The sequence below is a fragment of the Cygnus atratus genome, chromosome 7, assembly GCF_013377495.2.
Source record: "Cygnus atratus isolate AKBS03 ecotype Queensland, Australia chromosome 7, CAtr_DNAZoo_HiC_assembly, whole genome shotgun sequence".
Lineage (NCBI taxonomy): Eukaryota > Metazoa > Chordata > Aves > Anseriformes > Anatidae > Cygnus > Cygnus atratus.
The window spans coordinates 11,100,466-11,117,234 of record NC_066368.1 but is presented as its reverse complement, the minus strand read 5'-3'; the positions used below and the strand labels follow the sequence as shown (position 1 = coordinate 11,117,234).

Genomic DNA, 16,769 nt, shown 5'->3' with positions numbered 1-16,769 from the left:
AGTTTGAGAAGTTGTCCCTGCCTGATAGATCCAGCAAGCCAAACAGTGACCTGCTGTTACTAACAAGCAAAGAGCTGTTCAGCAGGTGGTGTTGGAGCTGAAGAAAAAGCCAGTAATGTATATTAAGAGTCTGCTGTGTGTGGCTTTACCCAGTGATAAGGAATCCAGAGGAATGATTTGGAGCTTCTGAATGGGGGTTGACTTCAATTAAGGGAGCAAAAAATGTATTGTTGTATTCTTTTGTTTGGATTGTTTTGTTTGCTTGTTTGTTTAAATGTGTTAGAGGAAGCAGATAAAACTGCCTGTAGCCTTGTGAATTTATTCCAGAGTGGGATGAAATTTCCCGGCGCTTGGTGGAGCGGGGTCTGTGGATGTTAATGGTACCATCCTCTTCTCTCGTACTCTGTGCCTTTCCTGAAATCCCTGGGAGGTGAGGAGATTTATATTCAGAGGAAAGACTAAAGGTATGTCCCACCTCATTCTCGCCAGCAAGCGGTGGCCGTGGCCATCCTGTTCCCTGTGCCCTGCTTCTTGTCCTGCACGCTGGCCTGGATTTCGCCTGGATTTCACCTCCCCTCCAGCCCTGCAGGGCCCTCTCTGCAGTGGGGCAGGGAGAGGAAATGGGCCAATTCCTCCCTGCGCAAGCAGCTGGGCAGCGGTGGCTGGAATTAATTGCTGATGTACGCTGCCCATGTTTTTCTTCTCTTGTCGCTTCCTTTGCAGCTGTGACAGGGCAGGTTTTCAGGTTTTGAAAACAGCATAGACCTTCTCAGCGGTAGTGATGCAGAGGTGCTGAAATACATGTGCTTATTTGGGTTTGCATGTGAAATAAAGCATCTCCTAAGCACTAGCAGCCAATGCTGCTAACGTCAGTATACAGATTCTGACTATACCTTCCAAAAGTCATCTCTGACTTAGGATTTCCAGTTTGAGAAGTTCCTCAAGGGAGATTTGGGCTTCTGAATGCAACATGCAATATTTTCGGAAATTAAGTTGCTTCGAGGAGTCTTCACTTGAGCGCTGAAAGTAATCAGTTCTGAAAATGTTTGTCTTCCATCTTTGGAAGACATGTCTTTGGTGTAGTAGCTCCAAGGCTATCACACCAAATGGACTGACACTGCTGTATCCAAATGTGAAACATTCAAACTGCTAAAAGTCATGTTGTGGGCCAGCAGTTATGGGAAATTTATCATGGTGTTGGAAAATATGTGCGTTATCAACAGTGCTGCACATCTGCCTCGAGGCTTCCCCCAGACCATAAAAATTCAAAAACAAACCACCCATCACAAATCACAAAATGCTGTCAAAAGTAGGTTCTGAACATGAGAGATGTCAGGAGCTGCCGCTTGCTGGTTTTAGTTTTAAAATCAATGGAAAAATGTGTAATATCTACCATTTGAAGATAATATTTTGCTAGCTTCCACCCTGCAAATCCCACAGATATTTTTCCTCTTGTTTATTAAACTGTTCTAAATGCATTTGTTTTATGGAAATTGTTAGGCCTCCCCTATTAGCAAGCTTATGCTGGCATGCAGTTTACCCAAGAGAACATCTCTAAGCTGTAGTAACAAAACCACTTTTGCCTAAACTACAACCTTCCTAGGGATTTTGCTGATACATAGAATCACATATTGTAAATTTATAGAGTGTGAGATGTATAGAATGAATTATTTATTTAAACAAATGCTAGAGAAAGTGGTTTTGTTTGTTTTTGTTTTTTAGACCTGGTCGCAATAACTAAATAAATGAAGTTGTACAAATACACTGAAAATGTCCTCACAAGCTTGTGTTGTGCAATTACTTCTACCACAAGATGAGTATTTAAAAGGTCCTGAACCATTATTTGTGGTGAGAAATACTACGCAGGGTGAGGAAGGGATGACAGACCAAGATCTTAAAAATAAAATAAATAAAAAGTTACACAACTCTCGTGAGGAGGCAGGCTTCCAGTCACAGTACCCACATATGCCAAACTTGCAGAGGCTTTGGGGAGACCTGGGGGGGGGACTGCACTTGTAACAAATACAGAGGTGTGCGCCTTACTTTAGCCTCTCGTGCAAGAGATTGCTACTGCTAACTAACATCTATCATGCCGAGCACTGTGCATGGAGACGACAAACCCAGCCTGGCTCACACGACAGGCAGGAGTTGGGCTGTAGTAACTCGATTGTAAGTCTGAGCCCAAGAGTCAAGCGTGTTCAAGCCATGGTTGCTACTTCAAAGAGTAAAGGGTGGGTCTTACAAAGTCTTCTGGTCTGTATAGCTACACAAGTTAACTGCTGTGAAAGTCATATATTATGCTTATATATGTATATATTCGTATGCTCATATTTTATTTTAAATATACACACAGCATAGGCACCCTGTCCTCTCTCTGTCATACTAAGCACTTTTTTGGCAGGTAACAGAAGTTATGGAAACAATTAAAATTCCTCTGCAACATTGGATTGCTTACTTGTTTGGAAGAGTGGGTGGTGTTGGGGTGGGGGGAAAAAAGACAGATCTGTACTTCAAAACAAAAGCGTGAAAGTGTTCTGAACTGTTTTTACCAGGAGGTCTTCTCTCAGTTTGTGTTTTGACAGAAAGGCTTGAGTATCAGGAACACAGCTCTGGGTTTTGTACTGTGGTGTGTCTGAATGATAAATATTTAAGAAATCATAGAGCTGCAGTTGTTTTTATGGCCAGTACTGTGTCTGTATCTACTTCAAGGCACTGAGCAATGTATGAAAACAGCGCTCTTAGCTTCCCCCCCAGTGCAAGGGGCTGTTAAAACAAGGGTTAGGAGCAGGTTGGTTTCTGCTCTGGCTTCATGCCCTGTCTTTCCTAATGTACTTTAATCTCGTCCCTGTCTGACTGAGATTAAAAGTGGCAAAAAGCAGTTTTAAGAACAGAGAGAGTAGGTGGGCAGTGTAATATTATCCTGTTGGGAACATCTCGATTCAGGGAGTCTGCGGCTGCATTTGCCTGTGGGTTACGTGACAGGTCAGTGGCGTGATGGACTTTGCAAACCTGCGAGTGAGTTCGTGTTTGTGAATCCTGCAGCTGCGGTTTTTCTCCACCCCTTTCTCATGAATAAACTTGAACACTCCTTAGGGGAAGGTTTCTCTGGAGTTGCCACATCTGATGTTATCTTTTCAAACGGTGGTCACTGTCTGTTGGCATTTCTGTGGTGATGGGGAGGAGTAGTGCAGCGTGCCTCCGTGCAGTGAGAAGCAGCATCAGCAAGGAGTCACGGTGCTGTGACAAGAGCAAACCACACCAAATCTAACACTGTTGTCAGGAGGAGCCTGTGGGTTTGGTTCTCAACACCTGTATTTGTTTGTTTTGCTTTTATTTTTTTGCCAGCCAGTGACTGTGAGGTGAGAAGTGTTTGGTCAGTCACGGTGAAATACTCCCTGAAAAGATTTTCATCTTACCAGCAACTCCATATCTCAAAGTGCTTGCAAGTTCATTGTCTTAACCAACCACCTGACTTGCCACATGAAGTTATGTGCAATTAATAAATGTTTTGGATTGTTCTGCATGCAACTTGCACACCATGGTTGGCCAATCAAATACATGACTTAGTAGTGCTGGAGCTTGAGACATCGTTGCGTGAACTTTGTGTAAGAGTGGGTTCATTCAATAAAAAATAAAAGGAGCATTTAAAGAGCCTTTTATTCCTGTCATAAAGATGCTTTGTGCTATTGCTGTTGTGTATTTGACAGAACAGTCGGGGATGGATGCTGAAGAAAATTGTCATGTATTTTGATTATTTTCTATTTCAAACTTCTGTGATTTTTGTCTTCAGAGTAGCGTCATGGCTGGTGAGTTACAATTTTTGTGTTTTGAGTGTGGTTTTCCAGTGCATTGGTATCTGTGTAGTCCTTAAGTCAGCTGTTCCCTGCTTGCCTCAGTTGTTCTACATTTGTTTGTTTTGGTTAGTTGGTCTTTGATGAACATGGGATTTAGTTTTGCTTCTGTTTAAGTGGAACAGAGTGCCAGCTTTCAGAGGACTGGCCGCTGGATTTCAAGTGTATGCTGTGACCGTGTCAAGCACAGGACTGATCTTGCTGTGGCACAATATCATAGTTTGCTGTACTGGCCTTACAGATTTCAGTTTTAATTCTATAGAATAAAACAAATATTTCTGTATGGCTGAGCACAAATAAGTAATTTTGATTTAATTCGCAAGATGCGTTTTAATATATGGCTCTAAAATACAGCACAGTACTGGTCATGCAGCTACAGCAACTGTTGCGCTCTATGTCCATATCTCGGTTTGTTATATCAAAGCAGTTCAGCTTCCGTGAGTATACGTGCTAATGGGCTTTTATCATGTGTATAAGTAGTAGCAAACAAGATATTCTTCTGTATCAGCCGTTGCAGTAAGAGATAGAGTCTATTCTCTTGGAAAGCTATAGGAGAATGTGTGAAACAGCGTTCATTAATGTATACTATAATAGCATTGAATGTCTTAGATTATGTCAAGTAGATTTCTTATGATAAGCACATCATGAAATATGTTCATTTTGCCTATCAAATTGGATTTTTGGGAGGGGGGAGGGAAGAAAAGCCCTCAAGCATTTTGAAATTCATAAACGTGAGCTGTGGAGAAAAAACTAAGAAAAAACTTCTGTTAGATGCTTAAATATGCTTTCAAAATCTGGAATTAAGTCTTTTTAATGCAGCTTTGAGATGCGCAGTACTAATCTCAGAGTTTTCTGTGGACATGTAGAGCTTAGCTGAAGCATCGGATGCTCAGCTCTGGCACTAGTTGTTTTTTTTTTTTGCATTGTTTCCACATTCTGGCACTCCACTCCGTTTCCTCGCCTCGCTGAGCACTGCGAGGGACATAAATTGACATAACTAGATTTCTCTGACTGGTGCAGGGGAAGCGGCCTGAAAGATAAACTTTAACCTATCATCCTGTCAACAAATTTACATTGTTGTGGGAGTAAGGATTTACGTACTGTATAGTCAAAAATAGTATACAGGGACAATGCATTAAGATCAAACACGCACTTTTTGTTTATTTTAAAGTTGTATTTTTCAGCCTAAAAATGAGGTAAGCATTCCACTATCTGATTTGCTTTTCCATAATTTTGTCAAAAGAAAAGTTCTGAACGTTTTCTCCATCCTGAAGTGAAAAGCTCTGAACTGCAACAAGAGATGAAAAAATTCATGGGAAAGTTATGAAAAAATTTGATCTGTCACTATGATTTTGTGACAGCCAACCCTTTCTTAGCAGCCTGTACTGTGTTTTAGGCATGCCACGGTTTAGTTGTGCAGTCCTGGGAAATTAATCTCTTATTGAATGCTCTCTTCCTTTATTAAGGCTAATGGGAGTCATGTGTTTATGTCAGCGGGAAAGCAGACCCTTAAAAATCTTTCTGGTAGATTTGGTAGAAACAGAGCTCACGTTCATTATTGCTTTGTTCTGGGCAATCGAAGGTCTCATTAGCGGGATGTTAATTAAGTTCAGTGCACTTTATTGGGCGAGAGGATATGATTGAAAATAAAAATCGAGAAGTCACTCATTTTATATCATTTCCTGTATGGTTGGATTAATTTCTGTCTGTTGTGTCCTTTCTCCTGTGCTTAAATATTGTCTGTAATCACCTCCTGTGCTTAAATATCACCTGCAGTGGCTGTTACCCATAACCTGGTGCTGACATAGGTAGCAGCAGAAGCTAGGCTGGGGGGCAATGGGATGGGTCGGGGTGGACCCCAGCAGGTCCCATCCAGCTCCTGCTGAGGAATAAACACGACTTTAAACAAATACACTGGAAATGGCCCTTGGGCAGCAAAGCAGGAGAGCATGGGCCAAGCAGGCCTATGCGTGGTCAGCTCGCCCCTAGCACTAAGAGCAATGGGGTGGCTGGGCGGGCCTACACCCCACAAAGCCCAGCCCTGGACCCGTGACACACGGTGGGAAGGCTCCGGAAACACTGCTTTTTGGTGTTTTATCTCACTGAGGCAACCGCAAGTGAACAATGGGCTGTTAAAGCAGGGGAACAGCGAGAGCTTTGCGGCTAACCCAATATTTACTTTGTTCCGCAGGCGGTGCTGCAGGGAGACGTGGGCCGGGCTGCAGAAGTAACGTGGTAGCTGGCCTGCAGGACTGAGCTGGTCTGGGGTGCGAGACAGGAGGGTGGTGGCGGTGTCAGCTTTGGGAGCTTCCTGCCGGGGCTTCCTGTTGTAAAGGGACAAAAATAAATGGAGAAATCAAGGGTGTTGACATAGCAAGAGCGTGGTTTTTCTTCCCAGTACAAATTCTGTCGTATTCCTTCTGCAGCACTCACCACAAAACTATTACTGCATTGATTGTTGTCATTGGGACCGTAATAGTGTCTGAAAATGGCTTAATCACTAAAGTGCCTGTTTACAAACAAGAAGGTGTTGACCTTTCCTGTTTTATTTGGGATCGAACAGTCAGGCTTTTACCTCACCGCACAGACTGCAGGCTCGCTGTTCTCCTCAATGTAGTCTTTGGAGCCATCGTCCTGCCTCAGACTGGGCATGTCTGTAAGTAATTTGATAAATTACACCACTGATATCTCAGAGATCAGAGAGTCAAACTTGCTCTGCTGTGAATTTGCTTAGTTTCAGAGAAATGAGAATACAGGGTAATGCTTCAGTCTACAAACAAGGTGCCGTCCAGCTGTGTGCACAGACTGGGTCTCTTGAAGGTGCACTTGTAATTCACTTTATTAGATACGCTTTTATCTCAGTGTTGGTTAAAATGTTAAATTGTGGGGGAGATGTACGTTTTGAGGAAGTTCACAAGGGACGCAACACTCAGATGTTTTGACAGTAGCTCCTCCTTTATAAAACGGAAGCAAGTTTTCTTGATCCCTCAGCCTTCACTCAGACACACACCGTTAACTACCAAAACCAGAAACCAGTCCTCCTGTTGAGTTTCTTTCTTTCCTGGATAAAATTTTTCTGCCTCCACTGCAGCAGGAGGAGCCCATGCAGTGCCTGAGCAGTTCATCTGTCTGGACATGGTCCTGGGCAACCTGCTCCAGGTTGAGCAGGAGGGTTGGACCAGACAACCTCCAGAGGTCCCTGCCAACCTCAGCCATTCTGTGATTGAGTGTTATGTAGGTCAGTTGGTGTGTCCATTACAAAAAATAACAAGTGATGAAACTTGTTTTCCCTTCTGCACCAGTATACTTGTGGCATCCTGAGATTTTTTTAATTTGCTTTTCTCAAGATATTTAATAATGAGGAATTGTGGCATTTGCTTTGGGCATTTGCCTACTCATTATGTAAATATATTCCCCTGTGCCCTGACTTGGAGCCTGCTGGAAGTCTCCTAGCCAGTGCCCTGGTTTTACAGCTTTTGGGTTGCATCTGAGGGTCCAGTCCTGGGGACTTGGCCATCAGTTTGATGGGGGCAAAGCACGCTCTTGATGTGGAAAGAGACATTTAAAAGATATGATGTACACCTCTTTTTTTTTCAGATGGGGAAAAACAAGCTATGGTAGCAGCTGTACCATGTGAGAGAGCGTGTCATGAGCCTGCTGGGCAAAGGCATAGTGAGGGGCATTATTTCACTGGGAGGTTGGCACTGGCCATGGCCCTCCGGAATGGTCACAAAGGATTTTCTGTTCGGCATCTAACGCAGCAAGAACATTCATATGTTTGCAGAGGGTTTCCATGGAAACCATGTAAACTGTGATGCTAGCACACAGAGGCAAAGGTTATACTATTGTAGAGGCCCTTTTGTATCCTCCTTAATGTTTCAGAGCAGCTATATTTCTTAACTGATACTCTGAGCACACATTTTGTTCAGATTTTTTTTGTTGACTGAGCATTTGTCATAGCTGTACTGAGGAGGTCAGATGAGCTGCAAGAATAACAATGAATATGTTATTTTTTAAAACGTAGAGTCGCTGGAATATATAATTTGATTTGTCTTTTTGTTAGTGATAATGATGCAATTGGAAATGAAAGAACAGGGCATGGAAGAAAAAAAAAATCAAGCTATTCTACTAATACAGTTCCCAGTTCTGTTAAGTGCTTTTTTTGTTCAGGTACAACCAACACTCTGAGGTCATTGTTCACTGGCACTTGGGGAATTCTGAATGCTTGTCTTCTCCCTGAAGTGTGAACCTCTGCTACTTATAGATACCAGTTGTAACACTGTTTAGTATGCTTTGATGGCTCATGCTGTCTTTATACTACATATTTAAATTTTCAAACGTATCTATTGCATTGTTTGCTCACATTTCAGGAAATACTACCACCACGGGCGCAAATGCTATTAGTTGTTAAAGGAAACATGATTATCCAAGTACACATTGGACTGTCCCTGTCTGCAAAATTGTGCTTGCTATCCTCCTTTACAGGTTAAGCTTAATTTTAATGGGAGTTGTTGGTTGGGTTTTTTGTGGTTTTTTTGACTGAACTAAGTTCTGTACTTGTGTCTGGGCTCACACTGCATGTCAGCAAGAGCTCCAGCTCACTTGGTGCTCTAAGAAATTGAGGTCTTCTGTGATCACACTGTGTACGTATTCATTCCTGCCATGTAGCTATCTGAACCTGTTGGTTACTTTAAGCCAAACTTGGTACCCGTTGGTAGAAAATAATTCTGTAATGCATTACAAAAATTGATACCTGTTTAGAAGAGAAGGTTGTAGGATTTTGATGCTTAGGTTGCAATGAGGTGTAAGTTGCTCATTCCATCTGATTATAGGTCAGTGACAAAAAAAAAAAAATCAGTCCAGTAAAAGTGGACGCACTTAAACTCATGATCAAATTTTCAGAACAAAGAGACAATTTCAATGTAAAGTGTTTTATATTTTATTGCAAAATGCGCAAAACAACTTAGGAGTACACATAATGCAGGCAAGTAACCTAAAGGCATTGATTGCATTTCCAAACAACGTAGTTTTGAGAACGGTCACTATTGTGCTGTCACAATAAATGAGGCAGCACTTGGTAATTACTTTTCCTTGTGTATGTCCCGTACATGGATGAAAATAATACTGTGACAGCTGCCTTAGAGCAGTTACTGTTGTGGGCAGTAGTTTCTGACACAGAGTGAGAGGGTGCAATGTGCTGTTAGCTCACGAGAGCTGTTGACCTATCTTTGGGCTGTTGGGTACACTGGGCTCCTTGCTGCCCCATCACAGGGTGGATTTGTTTGTTTATTTACTTATTGTTCTCTATCACATGCTTTGTTATTTTAGGTATCATATTTATAATTATTAAAAGCTTTGTATCCAATGTCTCATTAATGTGACAGTTGAGAATAACTTCAAAAAATAAAAAAAAAAAAAAATTGACCACTTGGAATAGTTCCACCCATTTTAGTTTTTGAGAAACCACAGGTCTCGTTGCCCAAAATCACCGGATTACAAACACCACTTTCAGTGTGACATGAAAACGAACACAGGATACACGTAATGAAAACCTGTCTTCAAGTTTCATATTGTGTAATTGCTCTGAATGAGGGGCAGGGGTTGTGCACCAGGTAGGAGTGTTTTTCATTATGAATCCCAGCATTCTGAGCTCGAAGCCAGAAGTCACAGGAAACAGTCTGTTCATTCAGCACAAAACTTCGCATACTTTCCTTCACCTCTTTCTAACTGCTCTAACTGCAGTGCTAACTCTGATCCGTTTTGATCATTTATCACAGGGAGAACATAATGCTGATGAGGCAGGCAGAATTCAAACTCCCATAGCTATGTGCTACAGAATTAAAAAGAACCTACAGTAACTCACAAATGGTATCTTAAATACTTTCAGTGTGCATTAGAGTAAGTAAGTGCCACCCAGTAATTAAGATGAAAAACAGAAATCCTGCTACATCACTGCCTCAAATAATTCAACAATTTAGCAAGCTAGAAGAATACATCTTAATTAAGGGGGGAAAAAAGTCTTTGAGACCAGACTAGGGGGACCAGATTCTTCCTCAGCCTCCTCTTTCCCTTTTTGGAGCAGGAGATGTGTTCCAGCACAGATGCGGTGCTTGCTGCAGAGCCGGAGCCCGCTGGTGCGGTGCCGTCCCACACAGCATTCCTGCATGTCTGTGGATGCTGTTGTGAATGCAGCCTTTGGCAGGCATCTAATCACCTATTATTCAGCACTTTATTAATCAGCTTTCATGGTATTTTTTTGGCACGGTCATACGTTACTACAGAGGTCTCTAATTCCTTGATGAAAATTAAAGCGGTATTAGGTTTTTACAGATGATGAAAACAACCCAAAACATAAGTGACCAAGATAACTGAAAGCCATAGAAAAGATGTGATTTACTTTCACTCTTCCAGCAGATGTAATATATGTATTCTGTGTAGCCTCTGACATTTTTGTACCATCAATAATTTTCTTATGGCGTAAGCTGAAATACCATGTTTACCTAGGATGATTTCCATGAGTTAAATAGTTAAAAAATAAAAAAATAAAAAGCATTGCCAAAGGTAAAAACTAGTGTCATTTTTACAGTAATGTTGATTAAATTGTAAATCAGTTGCTTTTGATTCATGACGATATCACTGAGAGAAGTATTTGCCCCCACATCTCTCCTCACTCACAGATTCTGAGCTCCAAGCCAGTGGGTTACGTGCCTGTTCCTGGCTTTCAGTGCAAACGTAAGCAACTTGAATTGCAAACAGGCAAATATCATTTTTAGTGGGTATACAAATGAACTTAGAAAATTCAAATAAAACAACTTTTATGCTATTTTATGAATTCTGTCATAATCATTGACACATTATCTTGAAATCGTTGTATCTGACAGATCCATCTGATGTATTTGTTGCTTAAGAATATTCTTAAAATTATAAACAAAGAAAAATAGGAGTCAAAAATGGAAGAATTGCTTGGGGAAGGAATAGCAGGAACGCCTGCCATGCTGGGTATGTGGTCACTTAGAGGCTGCACGTGCTGGTCCAAAATCATGACCTGGGTCTTAGCAACTGGACGTGAGTTGCTGCTGCTGCAGCTCATTCTAGGAGCCTGCCTTGTTTTTCCTCTTACAGAAATTGTAGAAAAGCTTTTCTTCACTTGCATGGCAGTGTTTTGGTAGAAAGTACGTGCCCTGTGAGGCTGCTTGCTGGTGCCGCCTTGGCTGTTAGGAAATTCTGTCACCGGTGCCTTGGACTGGCTGACCATTAGACATGAAAATCGTCCAATTTTCTTCACATTTCATGCAGCTGCTTAGGTGAAAGAGAATATAGTGTAAATCTCCAGCAGGTTGTGATGTCAGGCTGCATTCTAGAAACAACCACTGCAGGTGTTTGCATGTACCCAGGATTGTGGACAGTATGCAGGGTGCATCCGTGCTGGGATACTGGAGTAGTTTGCGGAGCATCTTCTTTTATTATCCAGACTTTCAATGCTTGCAGGTGATGATGGAAAAGGAGTGATGAACATAAATAATTGCTTGCTTGAACTGGAAAATAATAGTAGCCTAATTATGAAGTATTTATATGTTCTGCTTTTGACATCTTAAAAACTACTTTCTATGCGCTTAGCATGACTCCCCGTACCCCTCGCTGTGTGTCCTACAGAGGCGTTTGTCAATAAATCCTCAGCACTTGTTCAGGGGTGTGCTGGCTGCTGCGCTGGGCACATCTGCTTCTCTGCTCAGCACTGTGGCTAAGTCCAAAATGACCATTTGACTTCAGACTGGCTGCCTTGAAATCCAGTTGAGTAATTTTCCATTCCTGAAGGTATGTAAGACCTTTGCCTCTCTAAATTCAATTTGCTTTTCTAGTGCTGTTAGCAGAAGGTGCCAGAGACAAGAAACAGGTCAAATGCAGGCCAAGTCAATTGAGATTAATGTGCATATTTATGTAGGTAAGACTTTGACTGCAGTGGAAACTTCTTGGATTTACTAGTCAAGTATTTTTTTAATTATTTTGAAGCAAGCTAAAGACAGCATTAGAAATGTGAGTAAACACAGAAAAAAGCATTAGTGCACCACCATTAATCTAGGGATTTCCCAGGGAAGGATAATTAAAGCAAGATGCTTTGAACTCTGGTAATTAAGTATAGCTGTCTTTTGAACTTTCATAAAGGAGGTCCTGGCTGCCCTCTGAACCTCTATGTGGCCCTTCTCCGCTCCGTACTTTTCCCTGCCCTCCTCTCCCAAATTGTTCTTAGCCCTGATGTGTTCATGTATCCAGTTCAGACCCTCGCTTCTTGGACAGATGTGCTGGGGTGGCATTTGGAGAATTGAAACGCATGAGTTGGGAAGGGTAGGATCGCCTCGAGCCAGCCAAGAAAATATGAAAAATGGTAGCATAAGGTGTGCATATCAAGTTAAGTCGTCTGCAGATGAGAATTTTGCATGTATTTGGCAACCTTAATTAAATGCTGCTTTCTTCTTGTTATGTTTTAACACGCATTAGCATTTAATTTATGGTTGCAAATGGACCAAGAAGGGGAAAATTTGTCCAGTATGTTGAGGCAAAACTTATTCCAGTAATGAAAAGAAAAGCAAGATCCTTCTGAGACTGAATGGAGTCAGAAAAGCCACTGTCAGCATAATTTGTAGTAATAATGTACTATGGGGTTTGGGTTGTTTTTGTTTTGTTTTCTCCATGCCATCCAGTGGATGATATAGGCTGTTAAAGTCCTACTAACAGTACCTTCTCTACACCTCAGTTCATAGATGTCTTTGGGTGAGCATTTACTAGAGTAAATCTCTAGCTTTATTCTCAAGATGCCTGTTTTTCTTTTTCCATTCTTCTCCCACTTGTCAGTGGCAACGCTCCTGCTGCACAGTCAGGCCTGAGGTTGGTGCCATCGTTTGTTTCATACTTTCATTGATTCCTAAAATTACTATTTTTAAGTTATAATTAAAAATCTGTGATCGTTCCCCCTATACCTGTTCATCACCCATGAAATAAGTATATGCAGTTGTGTTATCTAAAACATACTTAATTTTTGGCTATTACTATCATAAATCAGCTTTTTTTAAAGTGACATTTTCTGTTTAACATGAAATATGTGTACGGGTCAGTAAAGTGTCAAAATTCCTTTTTTTGAGGAGTTAGTCAACTTTTACATGGCTAAGCTGGGATCAGTGAATTAATATGGATTATGTTGCTGCTGCATATTTAAAATTTATAGTAGAGTGATTCACAGATCCTGAGGTGAACTTGGGGGAATCACGCAGGGCGTGGTGCATAACATAAATAAAGATACGATTTGTCCTGAAGACTTTATGATCGAAGGCCTGGCACAATTTCATCTTTTCTTCACGTCTCCGATTACGAATGTCCCCGCCGGGATCAGCTGTTGGCCGGGTTTCCCCTTCCTCGCTGAGGAGTTCGGAGGGCATTGAGCTGCAGCGCGGCGTGCTCGGTCTGCGGCCCTCAGGTCCTTGCCGAGCTGTCGGCCTGCTCGCTGCTGAGGGGAAGGGTCATGACTTGGTGTGAAGAGGAGAAATCCAGTGGTTTGGGCTATAAAAAGGTCTGGCTGCGTGCTGCCATACCCAGGATGGGCTGCTGGTGTAAACACGTGTGAAATCCAGCAGTTGCCACGTGTCCATCATCTGGGTCGCCCACCGTCACAGCCTCTGACCTCCTTCAGGCCCGGGAGGCAGCTGCTTTGGCCGTGACACTTCTCAGGATAATCAAAATGTCATAAATCAAGGCTTCTGATGTGCCCTGGGATCGATAAGATTCCTCTCCGCTATCTAATGTCACACGTTGTACCAGCGAGCAGGGAGGCCTCTTACAGATTGCCACAGTAGCCCCTGTGGCTCCAAATGCTGCTTTCCAGGTTGGGATTTAAAAAAAAAAAAAAAAAAAACAAAAAAACTGCATCAAACTTCATTCTTCTGTCCGTAATGCTGCATAGGTCTGCATGAAGAGTGAAATTGTTTTCTTCCTGCATCAGTGCTGCTCAGAGGAAGCCCCAGAAAAAAGTCACCAGAGGAAGTTGCAAGAGTGGGAGGGGAAGGGTGTTGCAAAACGCAAAAGGTTTCGGCTGCAATCAGCTTTTCCAATTAAATGTTGTTTGTTTTTTTTTCTCACAGATAAGTTTTTAGTTTTTATTGTAGAGGAACCTAGGTTCCATCTTTTCCAAAGGATTTAGGGAGGTTTTTCAGCCATTGCTTGTGTATGTGTGTGGGTTATGTGTTCGTGTACTTTCACAGCTTAGTACGGATAAGCACTACCAGAACATAATCTTTTAATTTAGCTCTCTGTTGCCTACTGACCCGTGAAATCTTTTAGGTAACTTAACCACAAGTGATTATGTAGATAAGCAGAGATAAGTCTTTAAGAAAAAAATAGCTTTTTATTGTGTTTTAATGTTTTGGAAAATACTGCCCATTTTTTTCATTACCCAAGCCCCACCTTTCTTTAAAACGGTATCAATTTTAAAATACAATCTTTTTTTTTCCACCTGTGATGTACTTCGTTCCTCTTTGCTGACAGTTGTTTTCGAAACCTCATTCAGTTTGTAGCATGAATATAAGCTAGGTCATGAGAACCAAAAACTGAAACTGCTTTTGTGCTGCAGTGCTTGTGTTGCTAAGGTTTCATCAGAATCCTTAAAACCAAAAAAAGAAAAGCAATTATTCTATTGAAAATAGGTATTTCTGTCTTCTGTCTGTGTTTATGGTTTTAAAATTAAATGGAAATGCACACTTGGGGTTAAAGCTCCCTGACATTACTCTGAGGGGTTTTTGTCCCCTGAGGTAAGTAAGGTCAAACACCAGGAATGTGATCTCTGCTCTGTAGGTTGACTTGCATCCCGTGCTGGTGCTCTGAAGTGCTAGCTAGCCTTGGGAGCGGATAAAGGAAAGCTTTAACACCCAACTAATAAGTACTGAGATTCTTTGTAATATGTAAATGTTTGCTAATCACATTTATGACTTACTGTGGTAGGGGCGTTGTTAATGTAAGTGATTAAATGGGGATGAACAGTTCATTCTTTGGGATGCGTAAGCTCCGAGGTGGCATTGGGAGAGGGCTCGTGCTTCTGTCTCCATCTGGGAACCAGCGCTGCTGCTGGCATCGCCGTGCTGTCTGCTGCTCTGCGGGGGGCCCTCTGCCTGCAGATGCTCTGTAGCAGCCCTCAACACCACGAGGAAACGCATTATTAGAAAGCGTGCAACTCGATGGGCTGAAAGTCCGCTCTGCTGCTGTGGTCCTCGCCCAGTCCTCGTGGGCAGCGGGGCTGGGAGGATGCTTTCTGTGCGCAGCGGTTGGGTTTTTGCCCTGGATCAAAGTGGGAACAGGCAGAAAAATGTAGAAGGGGAAGAAGAAATTAACTTCAGTTCCATCCTTGTTGTTCAGTGCAGCTGTGCTTTGTGAGAGCAGCTTTTTGCATGTGCCATAGGGAGAGGTCTTCCCCCTAGCAGCTCCTGTAGGTCTCCTTCCCTGTGCCGCAGTGAGGACACCTCTCCAGGAGAGGCATCTTGCCACGCCATAAAAACAGGCAGTTTGAGCTCGGTATTCAGGTGCTTTTGGGTGAACCCTTACGTCTGTATGTGGGATTTTGGTGCTAATACAGAAAAACGACGTAAACCAAGACAGACGTGAGCACTCGTCACAGAGTTCAGTTTTACTGTGCTTTTTTGTGAACTTTATGGTATAGAAGGTGGAAGAGAAACAGAGGAAAAGTGGGTGTGAGGTAGGACTGACATGCTTTTCAAGTCTAGTAAGTACAGAAGCTAATTACTGCTTAACAAATGGTTTAATTTATCAGCCAGTCTGGTGCTTTTACTCAGTTTAAGGAGGTGATTTTTTAAATTGCCTCAGAAATAGCCTGCATGCACAGACTCCACACCATTTCGTAGGACCGGTCACCCTGTGTACCCAGGCAGAGGTGGCAGCTCTCAGGCGCTCCAAGTGCACTTCAATGTCATTTCTAAATATATGCATGTGTTTGCATATGTAAATAAGACTTACATCCAAGCAAAACGTAACTCACCTCTAAATTAAAACTTTGTCTGGTGAATTGCAGTGTACTGAGTACTTATTAAAAATATGCAACTACAAAAGAAATAGGAATAGCAAAAGAAAATTTGCTTTTAAAGGAACAAGTATGGGGACAGGGAAACAACGAACCGACTTGGTATCTGTGGGTGACCGACCTTCTCTTAAAGTGAGGTTTTAGGGACACAATTTGTGTGTGTGTGTAAAGAGCAGTGTAATCTCAGTGCTCCTGCTGTCTGTACGGCCGTAGCACCGTGCTGGTGCAAGCAAGCAAGAGGATGGAGCGAGGCATGGAAGCCCCGTGGTGTGTGAGCACATTCCTCTGGGGCTGTTGGTGCTCTTTGTAGTCCTGCCACCCAGAACAGGAGCTCACCACGGGCTCTCCATCGTTAAAAGCTGTCGCACAACGCTGAAAGGATACCCAAATGCGTATGACTAAAGTAGTTTGTGTCTGCAAGGTTAAGTACAAAAGTTCAGTTCTGAGACTTAACACATGCAAGTAGCATTTATGGCCATGTGGTAGAGCATATTGTATGCATCAAACCCTCACTCTAGGCTTTTTTCTTTTTTCTTTTTTTTTCCCCCACTCCAGCTTGATCTGAAAAACACTGGCAGGCTGTCGGAGAGCATGGCAGTGCAGCCTGCAGCAGGCCGGTGCTGCTTCTGGGGCATGGGGTGGGCACACGGTAGGTGACCTTCCCCATCTCAGCAAGGGTCACGTCCTCGGGTGAAGGTGCCGTCCTCGTGTTTTGGGTGGATGTCAGCAGCCCATGATGCCATCTCACTTTTTAGCAGTGGAGAAGAAACTGGCTGTGGTTCAGCTCCAGCTCGCACTGAGCAAAGCATGAGTTGAACTGCTTGCATATTCATGTTGACTTT

At 42.5% G+C, this 16,769-nt stretch overlaps 1 protein-coding gene across 7 annotated transcripts in view; it reads left to right on the top strand.

Moving 5' to 3' along the window:
- ADD3 (adducin 3) overlaps positions 1-16,769 on the top strand; it is a 99,930-nt gene that overhangs the window by 52,753 nt on the left and 30,408 nt on the right. The window contains exon 1 of one of the 7 annotated variants that reach the window (XM_050712011.1): positions 15,527-15,585. The exons of the other annotated variants lie outside the window; for them this stretch is intronic. The gene's annotated coding sequence lies outside the window, so the exon portion shown is untranslated. Of the gene's footprint in view, positions 1-15,526; positions 15,586-16,769 lie in introns of those variants that run through there. 7 annotated transcript variants of the gene reach the window in all.